Source organism: Rhea americana, unplaced genomic scaffold (genome assembly GCF_003343005.1).
Source record: "Rhea americana isolate MKP2758 unplaced genomic scaffold, rheAme1 scaffold_84, whole genome shotgun sequence".
NCBI lineage: Eukaryota > Metazoa > Chordata > Aves > Rheiformes > Rheidae > Rhea > Rhea americana.
In genome coordinates, this window is record NW_028187023.1 from 3,327,996 (window position 1) to 3,348,005 (window position 20,010).

Consider the following 20,010-nt stretch of genomic DNA (forward strand, 5'->3'; position numbering starts at 1 on the left):
AGAGAAACAGTGCAGAGGGCAGAAAGCGAAGCGTGCTGTGTCCAACACCTTCCAAGGGGAATTCTCAGAAACAGAAAGAAATTTGGACTCTATCCAGAACATTACAGTTACCAACTCCCTTGTAGAAAATATCACCAGACCTTTAACAGCAACTGCTGAGTTGATGTCTTCTGCTAAAAACAAGACCACAGACAAACAGGGCATCATCCCTGAACTGGATTTGAGACTATTACAGTCCCACTGGCATGGCCTCAGCCCACAAAGAGAAGAATGCATTATGTGTGGAGACCTCCAGGCACATCCTCCTCCCCTGGGTGTGCCCAGGAATCCCCTTCTCATATACCAGGTAGGCACAAGGTCAYTGGTGGCCCTGGCATTACATTCTCCCTCAATAAGGCTGCTGGGAAAGTGGATTACCTGGGAAAGCAACAATTCTCCTGCTTCCTTAGCACGAGGTGACATTAGGCAGCACATGTGAACTGACACTCCTGCAAGGCATGTGCCTCGAAGATGTGCAGCAGGAAGGCTAACATGGGCTAGCTTAGCACATGTGGCTGCAGGTCCTGCCTGGCTTCCCCAGAGTCCAGAATGAGACAAGTAGGTCAGAGCACTGGGCCAGAGGCAACTCTTCAGTCAAGATACAAAACTAAATGGGATTTTTACAGGCTAAGATGAAAGGGGAAGTACTTCAAAGACTGTAAGGCATTAATTTTCCTTTTTGCTGTAGTTTTCCTTCCCCCTTGTTTTAATATGATGGATCACTTGATAACAACAGGCAGTGGCTCTGACTGACGTGCACATCCCAGGATAAAGGAGAACAGGAAATTGGATCTAAGGCTTTGTACTGTATTTTAGTGAGTTCTAGAGTCACCAGGAGGAGACACTTGGTCAGATTGCTAATGCCATCACATTCCCCACAGCCACAGACATGCAGTCACGTGTTCAATTTCCTGCTATCACTCGCTGTGTCTACTGCACAGCCAAAGAACAGGAATATGAAGGGCATCTGATTTAGAGATGCACATGAATGAGGCACAAGCTCTAGCTACAGTAGGAAATTGAACTGCTGATGAAAATGGTTTTCAACAGGGAGCTGCCTCTGCCTCCCCTCCTTGCCTGCCCCATTCTGTTGTTGTCCAGGGCTTAAGTGCTAAAGCAGACKGGTCACAACTGTTACCACTTTCAAAAAGAGCTCAACAAGCTGTTTTAATATTCGATTTTCTAACCGCATTCCTCCCAGCTGTAAGGAAAGCTCTCTCTCAAAGTTCATTGAGACCCTTCCTCTGTCTCAGCATCYCAGTTCCTCTATGCCAATGTGAAAGTAGCACACTGAGCTCACAACCTTAATTACCTTCACTTTGATGCCTTTTACGTCCCAAGAGAAAAGCTGTTTTGCTGGTTTTAAAGAGGCTGGAGGAGAGAAGGAGGCCACAACAGAGCCGATGTAGATTTGCTAATACATTCGAGTTCAAATAATGAATGTGGCCCTGCAGGAGCTGCCAGGACATCAAATTCCTTCCTCTTGTGAACCTTGCTGGACCCTCAAAAGCAAATTGCATCATATGCTTCCTCAGSTGCTAGACAGGCACCATAGCACTCCTCCGGTGGGGACCATAAGGCTTTTGGATGGGTAGCCCACACCCTGATGGCATATTGGAGACACTGAGCCCTGGATCCCACCCTGCTGACTCTTTGGAGGAGATGAAGTTTATGAATCCCAGCCTGAAAAACAGAACAGCTTCATATCTCAGAGGTTTGTAATCCAGCCCCTGTTATAGCCACTACTCACATACAGCTAATTGCACCTCTGGATTGCAGCCTGGATGAAAGACAGATACATATTCAGACAAGGTTTTTGCTATAGTACAGCCAGTCAGTCCTAAATAAAATATCCCAGATATTTTCTGAAAAATGTATATTTTTATTTCAGATCTATGGGCTGGACAAGCATCTGAATTCACATGTGTTTAAGTTAGTTTACCAGCTTTGGGGGTGTATGCATTACATCACCCTCACCCCCGGCAAGCTCGTACATAATTGCCACTCCATCAGAAAAACAACAGCAATACATATTCTTGCCTTGCTGGTCCATCAGGCTTGAATGTAATAGACAATATATTGATGCAGCAACCTGATGTAATCAAGAGCTATAAAAGRCAAAGCAGTAAATCATTTGGAAGCAACAGTCTGTCTGTGCACTTAGCTCCTCTTTATGATTTCTAGAAGATCCAGTAAACAGAATTGCATTTAAGTATAAACAGTCATGTAGGAATTTTCCTTATGAAATTTGTGCTCTTGCAGAGGACATCGTGGCAGGGAAGGAACATGGCTGCAAAGTAGGGCAAAAAATATCTGGGCATATTAAGAGTTATTTTTCTTCTTTTTCTTTCCTGCAAGTAAGTCATCTAAAAACTTACCTCACTGATGAGCACAGCTCTTAGAAATGTTGGCTTCACTGTTCCGTGGGTTAAAGAGTCAGTTATATTCTTTACTAAAGTCTCCACTCACTTCTGTCTAAGATTGACCATCAAGCATACCTGTAAGATCTACAATTAGAGCTGCTAGAGTCGCAGCTGCGAGAGAAGCTTGTGCAACACCCAGTGAAAACGAGGTCTGTCTAGGTCTGTCTCTCAGGCTTGAATTAGGAGCACAAAGACCTGCCCTGTTATGAAGGAGCTGCCTGGGCAAAGGTAGAAACGCTGACTGCAGCTTTCCTCCTGAATGGGAACTGCTGTTTTCCCAGAGGTGCAAGTTCAGGTAAACTAGAGAAATACACATGCAAGCAAAAGAGGTTCTCACTAGAAAATGAAGAAGGCCAAAATACCAACCACAGCATAGAACTGGGTCACAGTCTTCCTCAAGTAAATTCCCTGCTTGCTGAGGACTCAATATTGCAGCACAATTCATGAAAACACAAAGCCTTCTTAAAGACTTCAGATATGTAGAAGCACATTTTTATTTCAGCCTATGACACAAGCTATGCTTTTTGTCTACATCTCAAGACTCTGCATTCCAAATAAAGAATCAGTCAAGATACACAGAGAGTAAATAAGATCAATAAGTCCTACCAGCTTTTAAAGTGACTAAAGAGAGACAGCTCAGGACCCAGAAAGCAGTGTAGATTAGGCAGAAATTTAGGTATTTTCTCAGCTGCTTCTTTTCCAGAATTCCCAAGAACCAAGGGAGGGCAGAGCCTTTCTTGCCTCAGTGTTAATATGAATGCTGAAGCCCCAGAAGAGAGAAAAGAGCAGCAGGCATTCAAGTTTTCCTTAAAAATTGTGGGCCATCTCCTCAGCCTCACCCCAGTAAATTCTTTGCAGGTGAGTGCTATCGCTCCTACAGAAGCACAGAGAGCAAAACTTGCCAGCAGATATAGCCAGGCCTTGAGATGAGTGGTTGGTGACCAAGTTTCACTGTCAGCTATGGAGCTACTTTCACTTACCCCRGTTGAAAATTTTCCCCATYGGCTGACATTTAACTGCCCTGGGRTTTTTTGTTTTGTTTTGTTTTTTCCTCCCAAGATTTATCAAAAACCCAGGCATCAAGGTGACTCATCACCAGCTAAGCCAGTGCAAGCATGAGCTGTCGCACTGCACACTATCCTGGCTGCCCAGAGGGACCTATCAGTGGCACAAAAAGACTGGATTACCCCTTGTCTTACTTACTTAAGTATCAGCAGTATGTTCCAGGACACCAGTCAGGTTGGATAGACTACAACCAGATACTGGAGATGTAGATGATGAGGGTCTTCTCCCTGCATATTGCAGTGGGCAACATTCATACTAACGCTGCTGCAAAATTCAGTTACACCAGGATACATACAGAGCAGTCCACTGACTTGCATGGAGCTACACAAGGATATTTATTATTAGGAAGAAATTATTAATTAGGAAGAAAATCCCTAATTATAACAACTTGTCAAATGACTTTCACCTTCCCTCACTGCACTCCATTTCCTTTATAGCCTGTCAGTCTCACTGTCAGCTTGTCCTTGATTTTCAATAGGTTTGCAGTATGTTTAGACCAAGGATAAAGCTTATATATGAGCAGCGTGATTAGAGACAGCAGAACACTGTCCCGCAAAGCCTGTAGGATAGGAGGCATGGGCTCCAAAAGGAGTTGGGCACTGGGGTCAGCAGGTCCCTCCTTGCTGGGGCGCTGGTAACACACCCACACGCAACATGTTTTATATTATGAGGCCCCTTCCTGTTCTGGTCCTAAATGCCAGGCCTGGATCACGGTCATTTCTCACTAGAGGGCAGCAAGGTGCATTTAGATGCTCACAGGCGGAGTATTCGGCCCAGGTCAGGTCCCTCCAGAACGAGAAATTCCACACGSTACCAACCCACCACGCTGGCAGTCTGCAGAAGGCAGGCTCCAGCGCTTGCTAGCACAGGGGAAGCCAGGAGCTGTCCCAGTGCAGCATTTTTCAGGCAGATGTTTAGGATGGAGGATTTTGCATTCGGAGCCACAGCGGAGTCAAGGGGTCCAGGGCAGCCCTGAGTGTCATTAATATGCTTGGCACAGCATTAAAAAGGGGAGCAAATGACATAGGAAGCCAAAGAACAGCCTTGATATAGGACATGAAAGGAAACATTCGCTATCAGAAGATCAGAGAGGAGGAGGCACCTCTGAGTAAAAGAGAACAGCGGCGACAGTACAGGGTTCAGCTGCCGAACAGCCRTATGGTGGGCATGAACTTTGGAAAGAGCTGCCTCTCTCAGAGACACAGACACACACGCTGCATTGCTTTCCCTGGTTTATCACAGCGAGGAGCTGTGCAGGAAGGAGGTGCGGGGTGAAGCTTTATTCATAGTGCAGAGACAGAGCTGCCAAAATCTGTGGAAAACTGAATTGAATACACAGGATGAATTGAACAGTAACACTGAAGTGACACAAAGTTTGTCACTGAGATCCCTGGAGTGGAAAAAAAAGTGGAAATTATTCAGTGTGGGCAAGTGATCTTCTGTCTAAATAGTGGAAACAGCATTTTTAGGTTTATTTTGACAGCCAGATTAGTTTAAGAGTGTTGAACGCAGCATTCATTTTGTGGGCCAGGAATCTTCCATTTCACTGCAGTCTGGAGCTGTCACCTATCCCAAAGGTTTCTTTTTTAGGTTCTCCTAAAATGCTAGACATACCATAGGTAACACCATTAAATTATTGTCCAAGCAGCTTGTGCTTTACTAGATAGAAAATACACTGTGAACAGACAAAGCTCTGTTCATTGCAGCAGAAAGCAAGGATGTATAYCAGCTACGAGCATACACACTGGTGCAGTTCATCTTCTCCAAAGGACTGAAGAAAAGCTTTGCAAAACTACCCAGAGCCATCTCATCCAGCACTGAAATGAAACAGCCTGGTGGAGCACAATAAAGATTTAATTAGCCACAATAATGCTACTCACATTAGGACGGGAATTGAAGAAGGCAATTTTCAAATTACATTKTGGGATATGTTTATACAACTTAAAGGAAATCATCCTCACTGGAACTTTGCCAGGAGAGGTTGGTAGGGTACCACGGGATTTTAGGCCTGGATGTACCCACACAGAGAAATGGTATTCAGTACCTTGGAATACTAGACATCAGACAAAAATTTGATAGGAGACAAAAATTTCAGAGTTAAGCTAGACCCCAAATGTGTAGTTACGTGAGCAATCAGATACTGAGACAACGCTTCCTGTTATTTAAGATTTTWAAATTAATACTGAATATTTTTAACTGATGTGCTCTATTTTAAGCCAATTTTTTAGGCATGGAGCAGGTGTTACTAGATGAGATTATATGACATGGCTTGTGCAAGAAGACATCCTGGAGGAAATACAGTCCCTTTCTAAGGCTTTTTGATGCTGTTGACTACAGAATAGACAACTCTTTGGTGACCCCTTCCCTACACACACATACACGTTTTTTCACAGCTCGTGTACAAGCACTGTTTCTCACTGCTCTGCTTGAGCAGTTACGCTATGCAGCTCTGACTCAAATGGAACAAGATCCATTTCCTAAATTTCACCATGGCTCTTAGCTTCATGTTGACAGGCCAAAGGAAAGCTTCTGCTAAAAAATACCAGAAGTTTATGAAGAGGAAACTCAGATTAAAGAAGTAGATCAGCCTTGTCTGCGAACTATTCGTTTGTTATTAGTGTAGCAGGACATTTAACTAGAGATTTCCGGAGATTAAAGAGTCACAGATCATTTCAGTGAGGCAGATCAGGCAATCAGGCCTCCTCTTCCCCCAAAAGAAACATTGTTTTCCGCCTTTTTGACCCTACAAAGTGGGTAGAGATAGATCTGACCACAGAAGTTGATCCAAGGGGTAGATTCTGGCTTATCACCACTTCCCATCTGCATTACCTTGTTGAGCCCAAGGGGGAAGGCACTGGTGCAAAAGGCACTCAGTCAAAGGCAGGGGACAAGACAGCACATAACAAACAGACCTCTAAAAAAGAGAGGGGGCACATGAAAGAGTGAAATTGCCTTCTTTAAGCTTTGGTAAATTGGCCCTGAAAAGGAAGCATGAGTCATTAGAAGGCAAGAATAAGCTGCCACAGAACCTGTCTCTTGTACTTAAAATCACACAAACACTGAATAATTTTTAGTTCCTTAAACTACATTCCCCGTCTCACTCCCTCCATTCCCCATATTGCATTCCCTGCCTTCCCCATACAAATATGGGTCATGTAGACATAGTAATAGACAAAGAGGTGACAAGAAAAGTCAGTGGCAGGAGTTCCCGATGTGTTATTACTCTTTTTCTTACAAGGTGATACATCTTTATCTCTGGCCTTAACTGAAGCGTGCTGAAGCCACATCGGGGCTTTCCCTGTGAAAAGCATTATTTGGGAAACACCAACATCTGGGAGCTGACTGAYGGACACGGAGCACTTCTTGATGAAACTGTTGGTTCAAACTTGTTCTTGGTCAGGAGTTTGCTGCCTACTGCAGTCTGGATATTTCAGTGAGATTATCTTTTCGACCTCGGTGCTGCAGATGAGTCTCTCCAAAGACAGGCTGTGGCTACAGAGGCTCATCAGCTCTCTTTTGTGTTCTCCAACACTAAAGGAGAGACAGCTGTGGTCTTCCTCTAGTGCTCTCCCTTCCAGATACTGATATCAATTTGGAGAAACCACCAGCGGGGGAGGTATGCGAGGAACTCAGTCTGCAAAGCTGAGCTTGCTAAACATCAAATAAGCCTTGGTAGGGYGCTGATCTTGGCATATGGATTTATTAATAGCTGGACTGAAAACAACCATTGCTGGCTTTAGCCAAGCACACCCATGGAGGGAAAGATCCCTTGAAGAAAGGTCTGGGATTGGAGGACATCCAGGAGTCAGGCGTGTCCCCATCCAAAATATAAATAAACCTGTCCAGCTATATTTGGATGTCTGAAATGCTCTTAGATTTTGAGATGACTTTCCAGAACAGGGAGGTGTTCCTATATGTCTGTCTGCTCCTGGGACTCTTCTCCTGTCTGTCACCCTCCAATCCCTGAAWGATGATAGGACCCAGGAGAAAAAAAATAAAAGAACACAAGTAATTTGCTTGTATTATTAAGGAAATGGAAGCAGGACAAAGAGCCTTAACTCTGCAGATGGTTATCTTTGAGCTCATAATTCTTAGTTACATAATTAAGCTACTTTAGGCTTCACTTAAGTATCTAATTACACTCTAACTAGTGGGTGAGTCTCTAAATCAAATGCTTGTGTGTATGCAGGGCTAGTCCCTCAACTTGCTGAGGCTCACCGGGGATCTAGCGAGGCCTTCTCGCTACGGCTGCGGTGAGGATGTTTTAGCAACATACTATACCAGCGTGGACACGAGCRGACTGCAAAGCCATGCCCCAGATTGGTACCACAAACCCAAGTCACAAAAAGAACAACTCTGGATCATTAAGTTCCACTTTTTCTAAAAGAAGGGTGGATGGAGGGACAGATACAGCTTGATCTGGCTGGAAGGGCTGCCCAGCCCAGCTATGCAGCGCACTGGGCAGCCTGCAAGCCTCCAGGGGCTCCCCAATAAATCYGCACCTCTCCAACTCCAAGCTTGTCTTTCCTCATTCCTGGCACACACAGCTATGCCGGAAGGAGGTTGTAGCACAAACCTGCCTACTTCTTATGTTCTCCATCTATAAAGTTAGGCTAAAAATAGATATCCACCTTTGGAAAATATCCGGGAATACTTAAATGACTGCTGTGTGAATAGAAACATTAACAACTAGGTAAGCTGACAAAAAAAGAGGAGAGGAGAACTGTGCCGAGCCTCCTAAAGGGACCATTGCCTCACTCCCTCAACTCCCCCCCCCCAAAAAAAAAAAAAAAAAAACATCAAAGTAACAGTTTGACCCTTAAAAAGATTCTCATCTCTGTCCAGGTAAAAAAAATGAAATTTTTGGAATAAGATTTCTAGAAAAAAATAGCYCCAAGAAAAGGTTCCTCTTGCCAGCTGCTCCCTAGAAGACTTTGTGTATTTTATTTTCTTCCCAGCAGGCAGAAAGTGAAAATGAGAAACACCTTTCAGGCAGTGCACCTGGGGCTGAGCACTCAGCTACCCTGTCCCCCTTGTCTCAGTGGCCAAAGGAGCCAGGCCAACTAGTCGTCAGGACAGGTAGAAAGGYGAGTTTGGCCTTCCCACATCTTGCTCTGCCTGGCTCTGCCTATCTACCTGTGTGCCTGCAAAGATGTTGTGCTCTTTTATTGCCACGATATACTCGAGCAGAGGTAAGATTTCCTTCCTGAGATCTGCCCATTACTACCTAGCTACTAACAATTTTTGAATACCCTTTTATGCAAGGACGAAAGGCACTATTAAATGTATTAACAACTGATTTAAGCAGTGCTGAGTCCCTGGAAAAAGTCCTGATGGTCCAAATGAAAACAGGAGGGGAACATGTAGACCTGAGGTGAGTGCCCAGGGCTTCACAGGAGGATAGAGGCAGGATTAGAGCACATACCTAGGACCAGTGTTGTGGCTCCCTTCCAACCCAAATCAGCTTCCTCTACTGATGTTTGTTGGCTGCATTTCACGGGGCTTGCTGCTTTCAGGAATGCCCCATACTCTTAGCATTAAGTTTTCAGTTTCTGACTTCAAATTACACAGTTCTACATCAAGTGAAAAAAAACAATTCACAGGAAAAGATGATACTAAAGATTTCACTTGAGTTATGTATGTACCACTACTCCCTACCAGCTAGTTAAGTGATAGTAAGAACCGGAGAGCTGCTTTGTGTATATCTCAGCAGCAGGTAGATCAACTGGGAGCAGAGGTTCCTGGCCTCTATGCCTCTTGCTGCCTTGGTGAGGGGAGATTGGTACCTACAGCACCACAGAAGCCTTGCCTCCCTTTTAGGAAGCAGTGCAATGAGTAGAGGTGTGTAATATTGCAGTATTTCATTGCTTAGAAAAAAAAAAGTCAAGGCCACTTATTTCATTTTTCATCACATACACCTCAAATCAYGGACTCTAAACAGCTTGTGAAAGGTAGTGTGGCTCATCTGCTCTTACRGGAAAGAATGGGAGAGAAAGAGGAAAAAAAATCCAATATTGTGGCTTAATGACTCTTACAGGTTGGTGTCATGCAGCAGTAGTGCAGGGTAAACATGAGACTGAAGACTTGGCATGCTGAAGAAACATCAYACTTCAGATGGTGCCAATACTACAAAGCGTGTATTTAATATAGTGTTCAAGGGAAGAAGCAGAGGAAGGGAGAAGGAAAGGAGGAGAGGCATTGCCCATTCAACTTGGTTACCTAACACTCTCAGGCCCATAAAGGGAGGCTCCTGAACAACAGGACGCGTATAAAAGGTTCACAGCACTAATTGCACACCCATCTTGTTAGGTAAGAAAGGTCACCCGAGTGAAGGTGAAGGCCACAGATAGCACTTTTATCAGGGTGCAAAGAACCATGCTTAATTGCCCTGCAGATGACTGTGAACCCTGCTTAAGCAACTGTGTTCATCCTGCTTCTCTGCCCTTCCAGAGGTGAGAAATTCTGACTCAGCACTGAACCACATGCTGCAAAGAGAGTGCAAAAGAGCTYATCTGATTTATGCAGCTGGTGCCAGCATGCCCCTACTGGGCCCAATTCAAGGAGCATGAGGCAAACCGCTCAGATTTCCCTTCAACTCCAGAAGGGCATCTTCTTTCACCACTGCTGAAGCCATTCACTCACCTTGGACTGAAGATGATCTCCYCCTGCCCTCCCAGGCTACACCACTACCGCATGGGAATTGGTAGCTCAAGCTATGGACTGCATGAAGGGAACATCTGCCTGGCAGTCACATCTGCCTGCATTCTTCCAGCACCATCACAGTAGTTTGGTTTCGCTRGGGTCATTTACTTTCTCTTTCTCATTTCTTCCAGATCTCTGCAGCTAATGAAGACTAAAGCATTGTTCGTGCCTGTAACATGGCCYGTATTTTACTACCAGCTACAGGTGACTTTTAATGGTTGGAGTTGCATGCTGGTAGCACCAAAGAATTTATCCAGTGTGGAGGATCGTTGTTGTTGGTATTGTGTAAATACATTGCATTGTGACAAGAAGTTCTCATCAATGCATTGCAAGAGCCTCCTGGACTGCTTGTGCCTTGCTGTGTGGTCCTTCCAGCAGATGTCAGGGTGGTTGAAGTYCCCCATKAGAACCAGGGCCTGTGATCGTGAGGCTACTTCCAGCTGTCTATAKAAGGCCTCGTCAAGTTTCTCTTGCCTATGTTGGCCTGCCCTTTGATCTTTACCCATAAGCTCTCAACTGCCTCTTCCTCCTCCACCCCTAGGCAGAGCTCGATGTATTCCAGTTGATCTCTCACATAAAGAGCAACTGGAATGCATCGGAGATCTTCAAGGCCCGYCTGGATGCAACCRTGTCTAACACGCTCTAGGTGACCCTGCTGAACAGGGAGGTTGGCCTAGATGATCTCCAGAGGTCCCTTCCAACCTTACTGATTCTATGATCTATGATTATAGAGGAAGATCAAAAGAGTAAATGCAGATAAACTAGTTTTCACCCTCTTACGAGCTTATGGAGGCTAGAAAAARGTGAGAACAAAAGGGAATTATCTCCTTTTTCTAGATGTAGCAGAGGGATGATGTGATTTATTCACACTTAAAGAAGGAGACTGTGGCAGACTTTYTACCTCTTTTCTACCTCCTTAGAAAGTAGGGGACAATTTCTTCCAAGAGCAGCAGTCAGTAATTTCTCCAAGGTCAACAGTCAGTTCAAACTATATAGCACAAATGCTCATTGGCATTTTAGAGGTGAACAGCAAATAAGCATTCACCGTTGAACAGATACCCTCCTCTCTTTCTTGTGTTAGATCTGCTTTCTTCTTACAGAATAAGATAAAAGAAATGAATATTGCTAAGTAGCTTCCAAGAAGGCATGTGACATCACCCTGTCAAGGCTGTTTATTCTCTGGGCAGGACRGGGAGCCGCTTTGGGTGACCATAGCAAAGCATCTTGCATGTGCCAGATTTTATTCTGGTAGGATATGGCTGGAGGGTGGAATCACCTGGGAGAAGATGTGCGAGGAGACAATGGGGAGGGATGAATGGAGGAGGAAGCCAAATGGAACTGAGGAGCTTGGGGAAGAGAGGAAACTGCAAAAAGGAGGAGATACATCACCCTGGCCAGTGCTAATATCACTGCGCCCCGCCTGTGGGTGACTCAGTCAATCCACCCTGGGCATGACATTTCTCTTGGTAAAATGTGTCCTCTCTCCAATTCCTCCGCTCTAATGCATGGATGCTTCCATTTCAAAAGGTGACATGATTATAARGGATGCTAAAAATACACATGGGCTTTCGTTGCACGCCCCATCTCTGGTGAAACAGAATTTACAGCTTTCATGTTAACCAACAAACAATGATTTAATCTGAAAGGCGATCTGGGGGACAAGAGTTCCTTCTTTTCACTCTCTCCTCCCTTTATACTACACTAACAAGGCTCAAATTTACAGCCCAGCCTAATTCTTTGGAAGACTGTCATTAGGTAATGGTTGTAATTCTTTGGATGCCAGCCAAAGGGAAAGGGTACTGTTCCCTTGCTCATCTTTCAGTTTGTCAGCCCCTTCGCATGCTTAAAGGTCTAGGCCTGTAGTGCTCTTATCTTCCATGCTGTTGGCCGTCTTGCTACGTTTGAGAACCTCACTGCCCCTTCTCTATTACAACATTGAATTCTCAGCAAACACACAGTGCTAGGGTTCATCACTACTCCCAGCAATCCTGATGCTCCCCAGAAACACAAGACTCCCCGTGTATACAGACAAYAAAAACATTGCCCAGGAACCAGTGCACAGGCTGGGTAAATTGTCCTTCTGGGGTAATACAGCTTGCAAGTGCATAAATCTGATGCTCCAACACTCAGTCAGAATACGAGACGAGCATCAAATCAATMTCCATTTCACACTTAAAGTCTGCTCCGCTTTTAAATACAGGAGTTTTTAGATAACAAAGAATTAATCTTAAAAATCTCAAACTTTTCTTGATCAAAATATTCATTGTACTTGCAATTCTGTTAAAAAAAATCAGGCTACGGATGACATCAAAAGCTGTTATGCAGGGGAGCTCTTCAAACTGATGTGAAAGTATTTAATAAAAAATCACAGTTTATTCATGTAACATTAGGTCATTACAAAATTTCTTTAGCTTTAAATTCTTCTACCTCACATTTGAACATTTTCTGTTATGGTCTGAAAGACAACAGTAGTAAGTTATGATAATTCACGCTTGTGTGTTAGGTATTCAAAATAGTAGCTTTAATTGCAAGTTGCAAATGTTATAAATGTCAGGCAATAAATCTTAGCAACAGAGGGTCAAAAGGGAAGGGAAAAGCAGCAGCTTGGCTGCTTTTATCTAAAACCAGGACACATCAGTCTGGTACAAGACTTCAGTTGTTAGAGGGAGAATCTTACCTCAAGTAACAGATTCTGCAAACATTTATGTACTAGGAGGATTAAGAAAATATAAGCATTTGTACTTAGGGTAGTCACCACATTTTCGATTCACTTAAAATCAGASAGGAACTTACCTACCTTTCAAGGTGGATGTTTTGTAGCTGTGTGCAAGCCTCAAATAACAACTTTATAATGAAGTCAGATGAAGAGGACATATTTRTATACAAAAACAGTACAGTCATGATCTGGTTATTGATCAGAGATCATTTGAGTATAAAACTTGTATTAATGGATAATGAATYACTCCTTTAGGAATGTGGAAGCCAGTTCTTTAGTAAACACAGAAACCTGAGTTACCTTTTCAGAAGAATTAAGAAAAGGGAAGGTGTTCTGAATGATTGTTTCAGTTACAGAATACAGGAATTAATTATTTTTAAAATATTATTTTAACTGAAAGATACTTTCATATGACATGAACTAACTGAAGAGATTTTCAGCTCAAAGGAAACTAAGTCACAGCTGGACTGAATATAAGAAAATGCTAAGAGGGATTTGAAAAGCTAGAAAGAGATTCTGCAGAGTTCCTGCTACAAGTCCGGGGAAGCCTGAACCCTCTCTGCACCCCTGAACAGACTGTATCTTCACAGTGAAGGAACCCACCCACAGAGAGGCCAAGCCAGCGAGAGACCGAGGGCAACACTGTCTGGTGAATCCAGCCAGGCACTCAGTGCGCTGTATGTTCCAATTTYGCAGAAATTTGATGAAATGGAGGCTCTTCATGCACTGAGGGACCAGCAGTGTGCTGCAGCGGCTTTCCAGTTTGGCACTATTTCCTAACATGAAAACATCCCCAGACATCCAGAGCAGCAGAAAGTTGGCAAACAATGACCAGCAAACTAGAGCGGTATTTTTCTAGTTCAGGTTCTAAAGCTGTTTCAATGGCTTCCCTGCTATTATTGATTCAAATACTTTCACTAATTATTTGGAACGTAGTTGAGATTTGCCCAGCTGCTAAGGTTATCCATGATTTACCAAACAAGATTCACCAACTGCTAAATGAAATTCTTCTGTTATTGAACCCATTGCACTACTTACACTGGAGAAGGGCTCACTGCCATGTTTGAAACAAGGACTTTGCTTCCCCCTGAGGATAACTCAGCCCTCAYGTCTGTTCAAAGCTCTCCAAAGAGTAACATAGAGAAAGAGATTGCGTTCAAAGTAACCATGCTTTATTATTTATTTCTACCTTTTCCTTTTTTAGTAACAAAACATTCATCATTATTAACCATGATTGTTTTGACTGAATCTAATTGCAATRTTCTCTAAAGCATAGCAACACTCCCTCCACTGAAATATCCAACTGAAATAGAAAAATCACATCCTGAAAATAGCCAGCAAGAGACAGTTATCAAAGCCTAGCCTCCCACAGCTTGTGTCATTAGACCAGAGCWTTTTAAATCTTCAAGATAAAATCAGCTGGAAGACCAAGACTCTGAAAGACATTGCTSTCTCCCCAGCTAAGAGTTTACTGCAGAAATATTCTCCTACATCCTTCCATACGCCCTAGGATGTAGGGCTGGCTGGTGCTGCCCTTAAAATGGTTTTGGAAGGCACTTTGCCAGCTCTCCTTAGGTGAAAGGTGAATTYACAACATCCTCCACATAGCTTCTCTAGGAAGGCCAGCTGCAGAGACAAGCATGGAGTTTTTAAGTGATTTCCSCCAGTGCAAAGACTGGAAGATACCGTGGGATTGCTGTTGAAATGCTGGTGTGAAATTTTGTTATATGAGTTATAAAACAGGTTCCACTACATCATTTAGTAGGCTCATCTGAGCATTAATTAAAAAAGGAAAGAATGTACTGCTATAGACAAAACATTCTCTTTGGTGGTCTTCAACAGAAAGAATTTGAGACATCCAGCTGTACTAGATTTTCTCACACTATAGAAAGCAGAAGCCCATTTAGCTTCCAAAATAGAAGTAACTTAGGCCAAATGTATCAGCTGCACTTGCAAGGCTTGTTAAAGGTGACTTGACTTATAAAAGCTGTAGGTCTCTTAAAAAGCAGAATGACAGTGGTTACAGAGGTTAGAAAGTTAGCAGGTCTCAGAGTCCAGCCTGCTGCCAGGGCAGGATGGTTTCCCCTGACACAGGACATGTCAAGACAGTAAACTGATACTGCACTTGATCTTAGCCAAAAGGCCAAGAAGTGATAATGGGAAGGTAACTGAGGATAAAAGTGACTAGCAGCTGCCTCTCTGCACTTTGCAGAAGAGACTCAGGGCAAACCTCCTTGGAATAATACTTAGAATTTATCAAGATAYGAAGATAGCATTTGACTTGCTGTGCTTAATACATAATCCTGAAAACTCTGTGCTCAGTTTTCTAGCGTAATGATAATACTGTTTTACATATTACAAGAAACCTGAAACAGCATCAATGGAAAAGTCTCACATGGCCAAATTGCTGACACACTGTTAACACCCACCCTGCACATCAGATTATCTTTACTGTCTGAAAATATCTTTTTATTGCTTCCTGTTGACTTGGAAGAGACTTAGAGCCTCTGGCTCTGACCTTATTGCTCATGCAACATGTGCTCTGGCTGAAGTCTAAGCAAAACTTTACTTTTGAGGTAGGAGAGATGTATTGCACTAGCTGATTTCAACCAGTAGGCAGGACTGTGTCCAGTTCTGCCCAAGCAAATCTATACTATAACTTCCCCTTGTGCATATCATGGTTCTCCTCCTCAAAAAGATGGCTTAGATATGTTACTTCTGCAATAGGCAACGCTAGGATTGCAATTTACATGTAAATACTAGTCACTAGTCACTAGTGTGACCGTCAGATCTTTGCTGACCTTTGCAGTAATAATTTACTGAGATCACCTTTATTTAAGTTGTCAAGAAACTCAGCAGTTTTCAAGAGAAACAAGAGATAATAAATTAAAAAAAATATAGGAACATCACAGATGCTCTTTCAGACTTTGATCAGATTCCATAATACTGTCCCAGACGGGGGATGGGGAGGGTGGGGGGGGAAATCCAGGGACACTACCAGTGCAGCACAAGCCCTTAATGTTTTTGCAAAGAATTCACATGACTTTCATCAGAAGGTTTTCTCTCAAATTCTGTAAACACCAAGAGTGAATTTCCACAGACTTCATACTAAATGAAGAGACATCTTGGGATCCAGCTGACCCAATCCTAGTCTTATTAAGGCTAAGTGATCCAAGCTCATCAGCTTAGCACCTTCTAAGATCAGCGAGTAGAAATAATCAAAAGAGCATGATTCAACACCTGCTTTGGTAGACATCTGCCTTTGAATGAGGTGATCACCATCTGTATGTGCCTAGATGACAGCCTTCGTCTAGGCACTTGATTTCTGCAGAGCTACATGTATGCCTACAGGAAAATGAATTCCACCTTCTTCTGTACTAGCAAACCCACCCTCACAACAACTCTTCCCTGTAACCTGAGCAGGCAATCACTGCACAGAGAGAGTTCCTCCTATGGCAACCATCTCCACTCCTTCGAGGTGCTCCCTCCAAGTCCCTACCTTGGCAGGGTTGTGATTGCAAAGGGAGGTTATGCTACAGCTCTCTGCTGTGTGTGTGCACAGACAGGGAAATGCAGTTTTGGGGCTCTCAGTTCAGCAGCTTTCACTAGTTATTAGATTCTATTTCAAAAACAGAAAACAGCATAAAACTGCTTTATATCTATAAAATATATACACATACACGTGTATTTTTCTGTCATTTATAATGCCTACACTCTAAAGAAGAGCTTAAATAGTCACACGGCAACACACAAAAGACCTTAAAGTATCACATATTTTCTAAATATCAAGATTTCCTGCTACATCTCTTGGCACACAGAAAGCACAGAGTGGGAAATCCTTTGAGAGCATAAGAAACTATTCCAATGACATAAAAACAAGGCACAGAAATATCTCAATCCACTGCTGCAGGAAATCCTGGATCATAGTATCTCTGGCAGGACAACACAGAAGGCAACACCTGTTCTCCCACTGTTTCTCGGCATTACCCAAACATACCAAAAGGGAGATGCAAAAAGAATGTATAGAATATGTGGCATTTAAGGTGGCTATTGTTTGTCAGCAGCAGAAGTTAAAAAAAAATGAAGAAAACCTCCTTGTGGGGAGAAGAAATTTTGCTGAGAATATTAAGTTAGTTGTGCTTTTGAGGTTAATCTGAGGTAGTAATAAGCAAATCTGGCTTCCCAGAATTCATACCTAAACTTTCAAGGGCATATGTAGCATGTGTTAGAAAAAGGGACCTGTCAGAAAACATGGTACATCCATGTGTGGATTTAAGGGGCAAAAATGGACMGTTTCTAATTTCTGTTCATCACAAGGGTAAGAAATCTTGAATAGAGGAAACATAAGAGATAAAGGTCTGCTCTTCCTATTAGACTTCAAAATCACTGATCAGGCAACTGGATCTGTCTGTAGAAAGTAGAGAAGCTTTTCCTTGCRATAACTGAATAACATGGGTTAGTCAGAAACCTCATGTCAGTTACCAAAACGTTCTTTGCTGGTCATGGAAGATATACTAAACAGTGCCCAAAGAAGTACTTAGGACAGATTTAAGTTTTGAGGTATTTACAAAATATAATCTTTTTAGTTAAACTGAAAGATACTGTGCATGTTCCCAGCTGCTCTTTTGCAGTGACTTTGCTAAGCCAAGTTACAAAACACTGTCATAAATAACTTTTAAACTTTCTGAAAAACCTCCATCTCAGATCCAAGATGAACTTTTACATTTTAATCAAATTGCCCTCAGTCATCTTGACTTATAGGATGACATATATATATATATATATGTGTATGTGTGTGTGTGTGTGTGTGTATATATATATATATATATGATTTTGCTGTTTATTATTCTAGCACAACCAATAAGGATGTTTGGGACAGCCCAGGGAGCACACAGAGCAAAAAGCCTGCTGTGAGGAATATGCAAGCTCAGACTTCTGTACTGAATCATCAGCTTTAATCATCTGCAGTTCAGTTAGGGTGTTTGCAGGACAAAAAATGATATGCATGGAGGTGGATGGCCAAATAATGATAAGACATGCACCAAAACCTGGATGGATTATAGTCATGCCAGATATATGTGAATAATACTGAAGGCTTCTCATCTTTGCCAATTTCTTGCTAGGCAGGTAACTCAAAATCATGGAAAATCTCAACTTATCACTTAAACAGGAATAGTGCCTTTTTTAGACTAGAAAAAAAAAATGTTGGGTTTCTACTTATTAAATTATGGCATATGAGAATATTCTTTAAGCATTTAAGATGAACTATCCAGAAATAAATGTACTTTGTTGTATTAGTGAATGCAGGGAGGAAAAAAAAGACTTGTTTTCAGAAGCAATTTGATCAGTTCATGATGTAAAAGTTGGTGTCATTAGCTGCGAGAGCCAATGTAGTAAGTCTCTTCCTGTGATTTACTGAGTAAAAAAATCCTGTGTAAGTATGCAACTTATAAATACATGCATGCACATGTAATGGAGAAAGCAATGTACTTGTATACACAGCAAGAGAAGTGGGTAAATAACCAYTAGATTAATGTTAAGGATGCAGGTTCACAAATTGACTATGGAATTGACTGGTACAGCTGATAAGGATTTTTTACAATATTTTTTTTTCAATCAAGTTGATTGACATTTTCCAATCTGTTCATCAAGAAGGATCTATTTTGATAAATTACTCTTATTGAAAATATTTTGGGGAAAAGTTCTGGAAACTGTTGAAACATTCTATTTTGGCAGTTTCTAAGTGAAAAATGTGCTTTTAAGATTAGTGGTGGTTTTTCATTTCCAAAGACAAGCTAGCTGAGGAAAAAGAATCAAGAATGGAAAACATGAAAAGCAAAATCAAACATCTCAGTTCAACCAAATTAAAATTTTTCTAAAACCACTAGTTTGCAAGATATTCTTTCTGACATTTCATTCGGATTTGGGATAACAGTATTTTTTGAGCACAGAAATATTTTCTGAGATGGAAACAATTTTCCTTCCTACCCTATCCAGAGGTAGCAATCAGAAGGAACAGTTAGTTTTCCATTATTATTTTTGTCCCTAARCGTTTTATTTTCCATCTTTTTCTTTTCCCTTATTTCCTTTTTACTTCCATTTTCCTTCCTTTTCCTTCTTAAAATGCCCCATGTATTGTAAAATAAAGAAGAAAGTTRAGACTAGAACCCAAGATTCTTTGCGCTTGCTCTCCTCTTTTCATCCCTTTACTTGCAAGAAGTATGAAAAGAGCTATATTAAGCTGAAATCTTATTCTGCTGTCTTCTGTTCAACAGAAGATAGTCCACTAAAGCCACTAAATCACAGATAACATTTTTCTGGGAAACATTATTAGCAACTGACACCTAGTGAYGGATGAAGAACTCATCTTTTAAAGAAAAAAGTACATTTAATTTCCTTTGTACATAGAATAGAGAACATAGCATTGTTGTATTAAGAGATAATAAGAAATCCAATGTATGCTGGGTGCCATACATAAGGAAATATAATACTGGGTCTGTGTTTCTAAGCTTGCATTTTACAGGATATCTTTAAATTAATTTAGAAGTCACTATTCTTCAGCTCTCAGTAGTCAATGAATGCTAAAAAAAAAAAGAGAGAGAGAGAGAGAGAGGTACACTTTACAGTCAGCTTCATTTGGACTGAGGAGCTCAGGAATAGAACTGTCACTTTTTTGGATAAGTGTAAGAAATGGACCAAGAAGAAAATGGAGTTAGAGGGCACACATTTAGGTTTCTGTTGTGATTCTTCCTGGGGTTAAGTACTCTCGGGAGTCACTGGTCTCCCTGAGGTTGAATACCATTATAAATCTGGTACTGAACCAGCACAGTGCAGTTAGTATTGAACACCAAACATCTCATCAACTACCATCAAATTTCTCATTCATATTTTACAGCCAAAGTGCAGGAGATTGGAGATTACTTATCTGCACCATTAGTATACAGGTATGGAAAAACAAGGCTGTAATTTTTACATGTTGCTGTCCTTYTAACACTAAAAAGTCTGTAGAGACTGTTCCACCTTGTTGTTAGAAGTGCGATCATTGCTCTCCCACACAGAAAGTTT

The 20,010-nt window shown here is 42.0% G+C and overlaps 1 non-coding gene across 1 annotated transcript; it reads right to left on the reverse strand.

Annotated features, from left to right (window-relative positions):
* Positions 1-15,019: 15,019 nt before the first annotated feature.
* LOC146585237 (U2 spliceosomal RNA) lies at positions 15,020-15,100 on the reverse strand. Its single transcript, XR_014898056.1, has one exon. It is a non-coding gene; the product is annotated as a U2 spliceosomal RNA (small nuclear RNA).
* Positions 15,101-20,010: the final 4,910 nt, after the last annotated feature.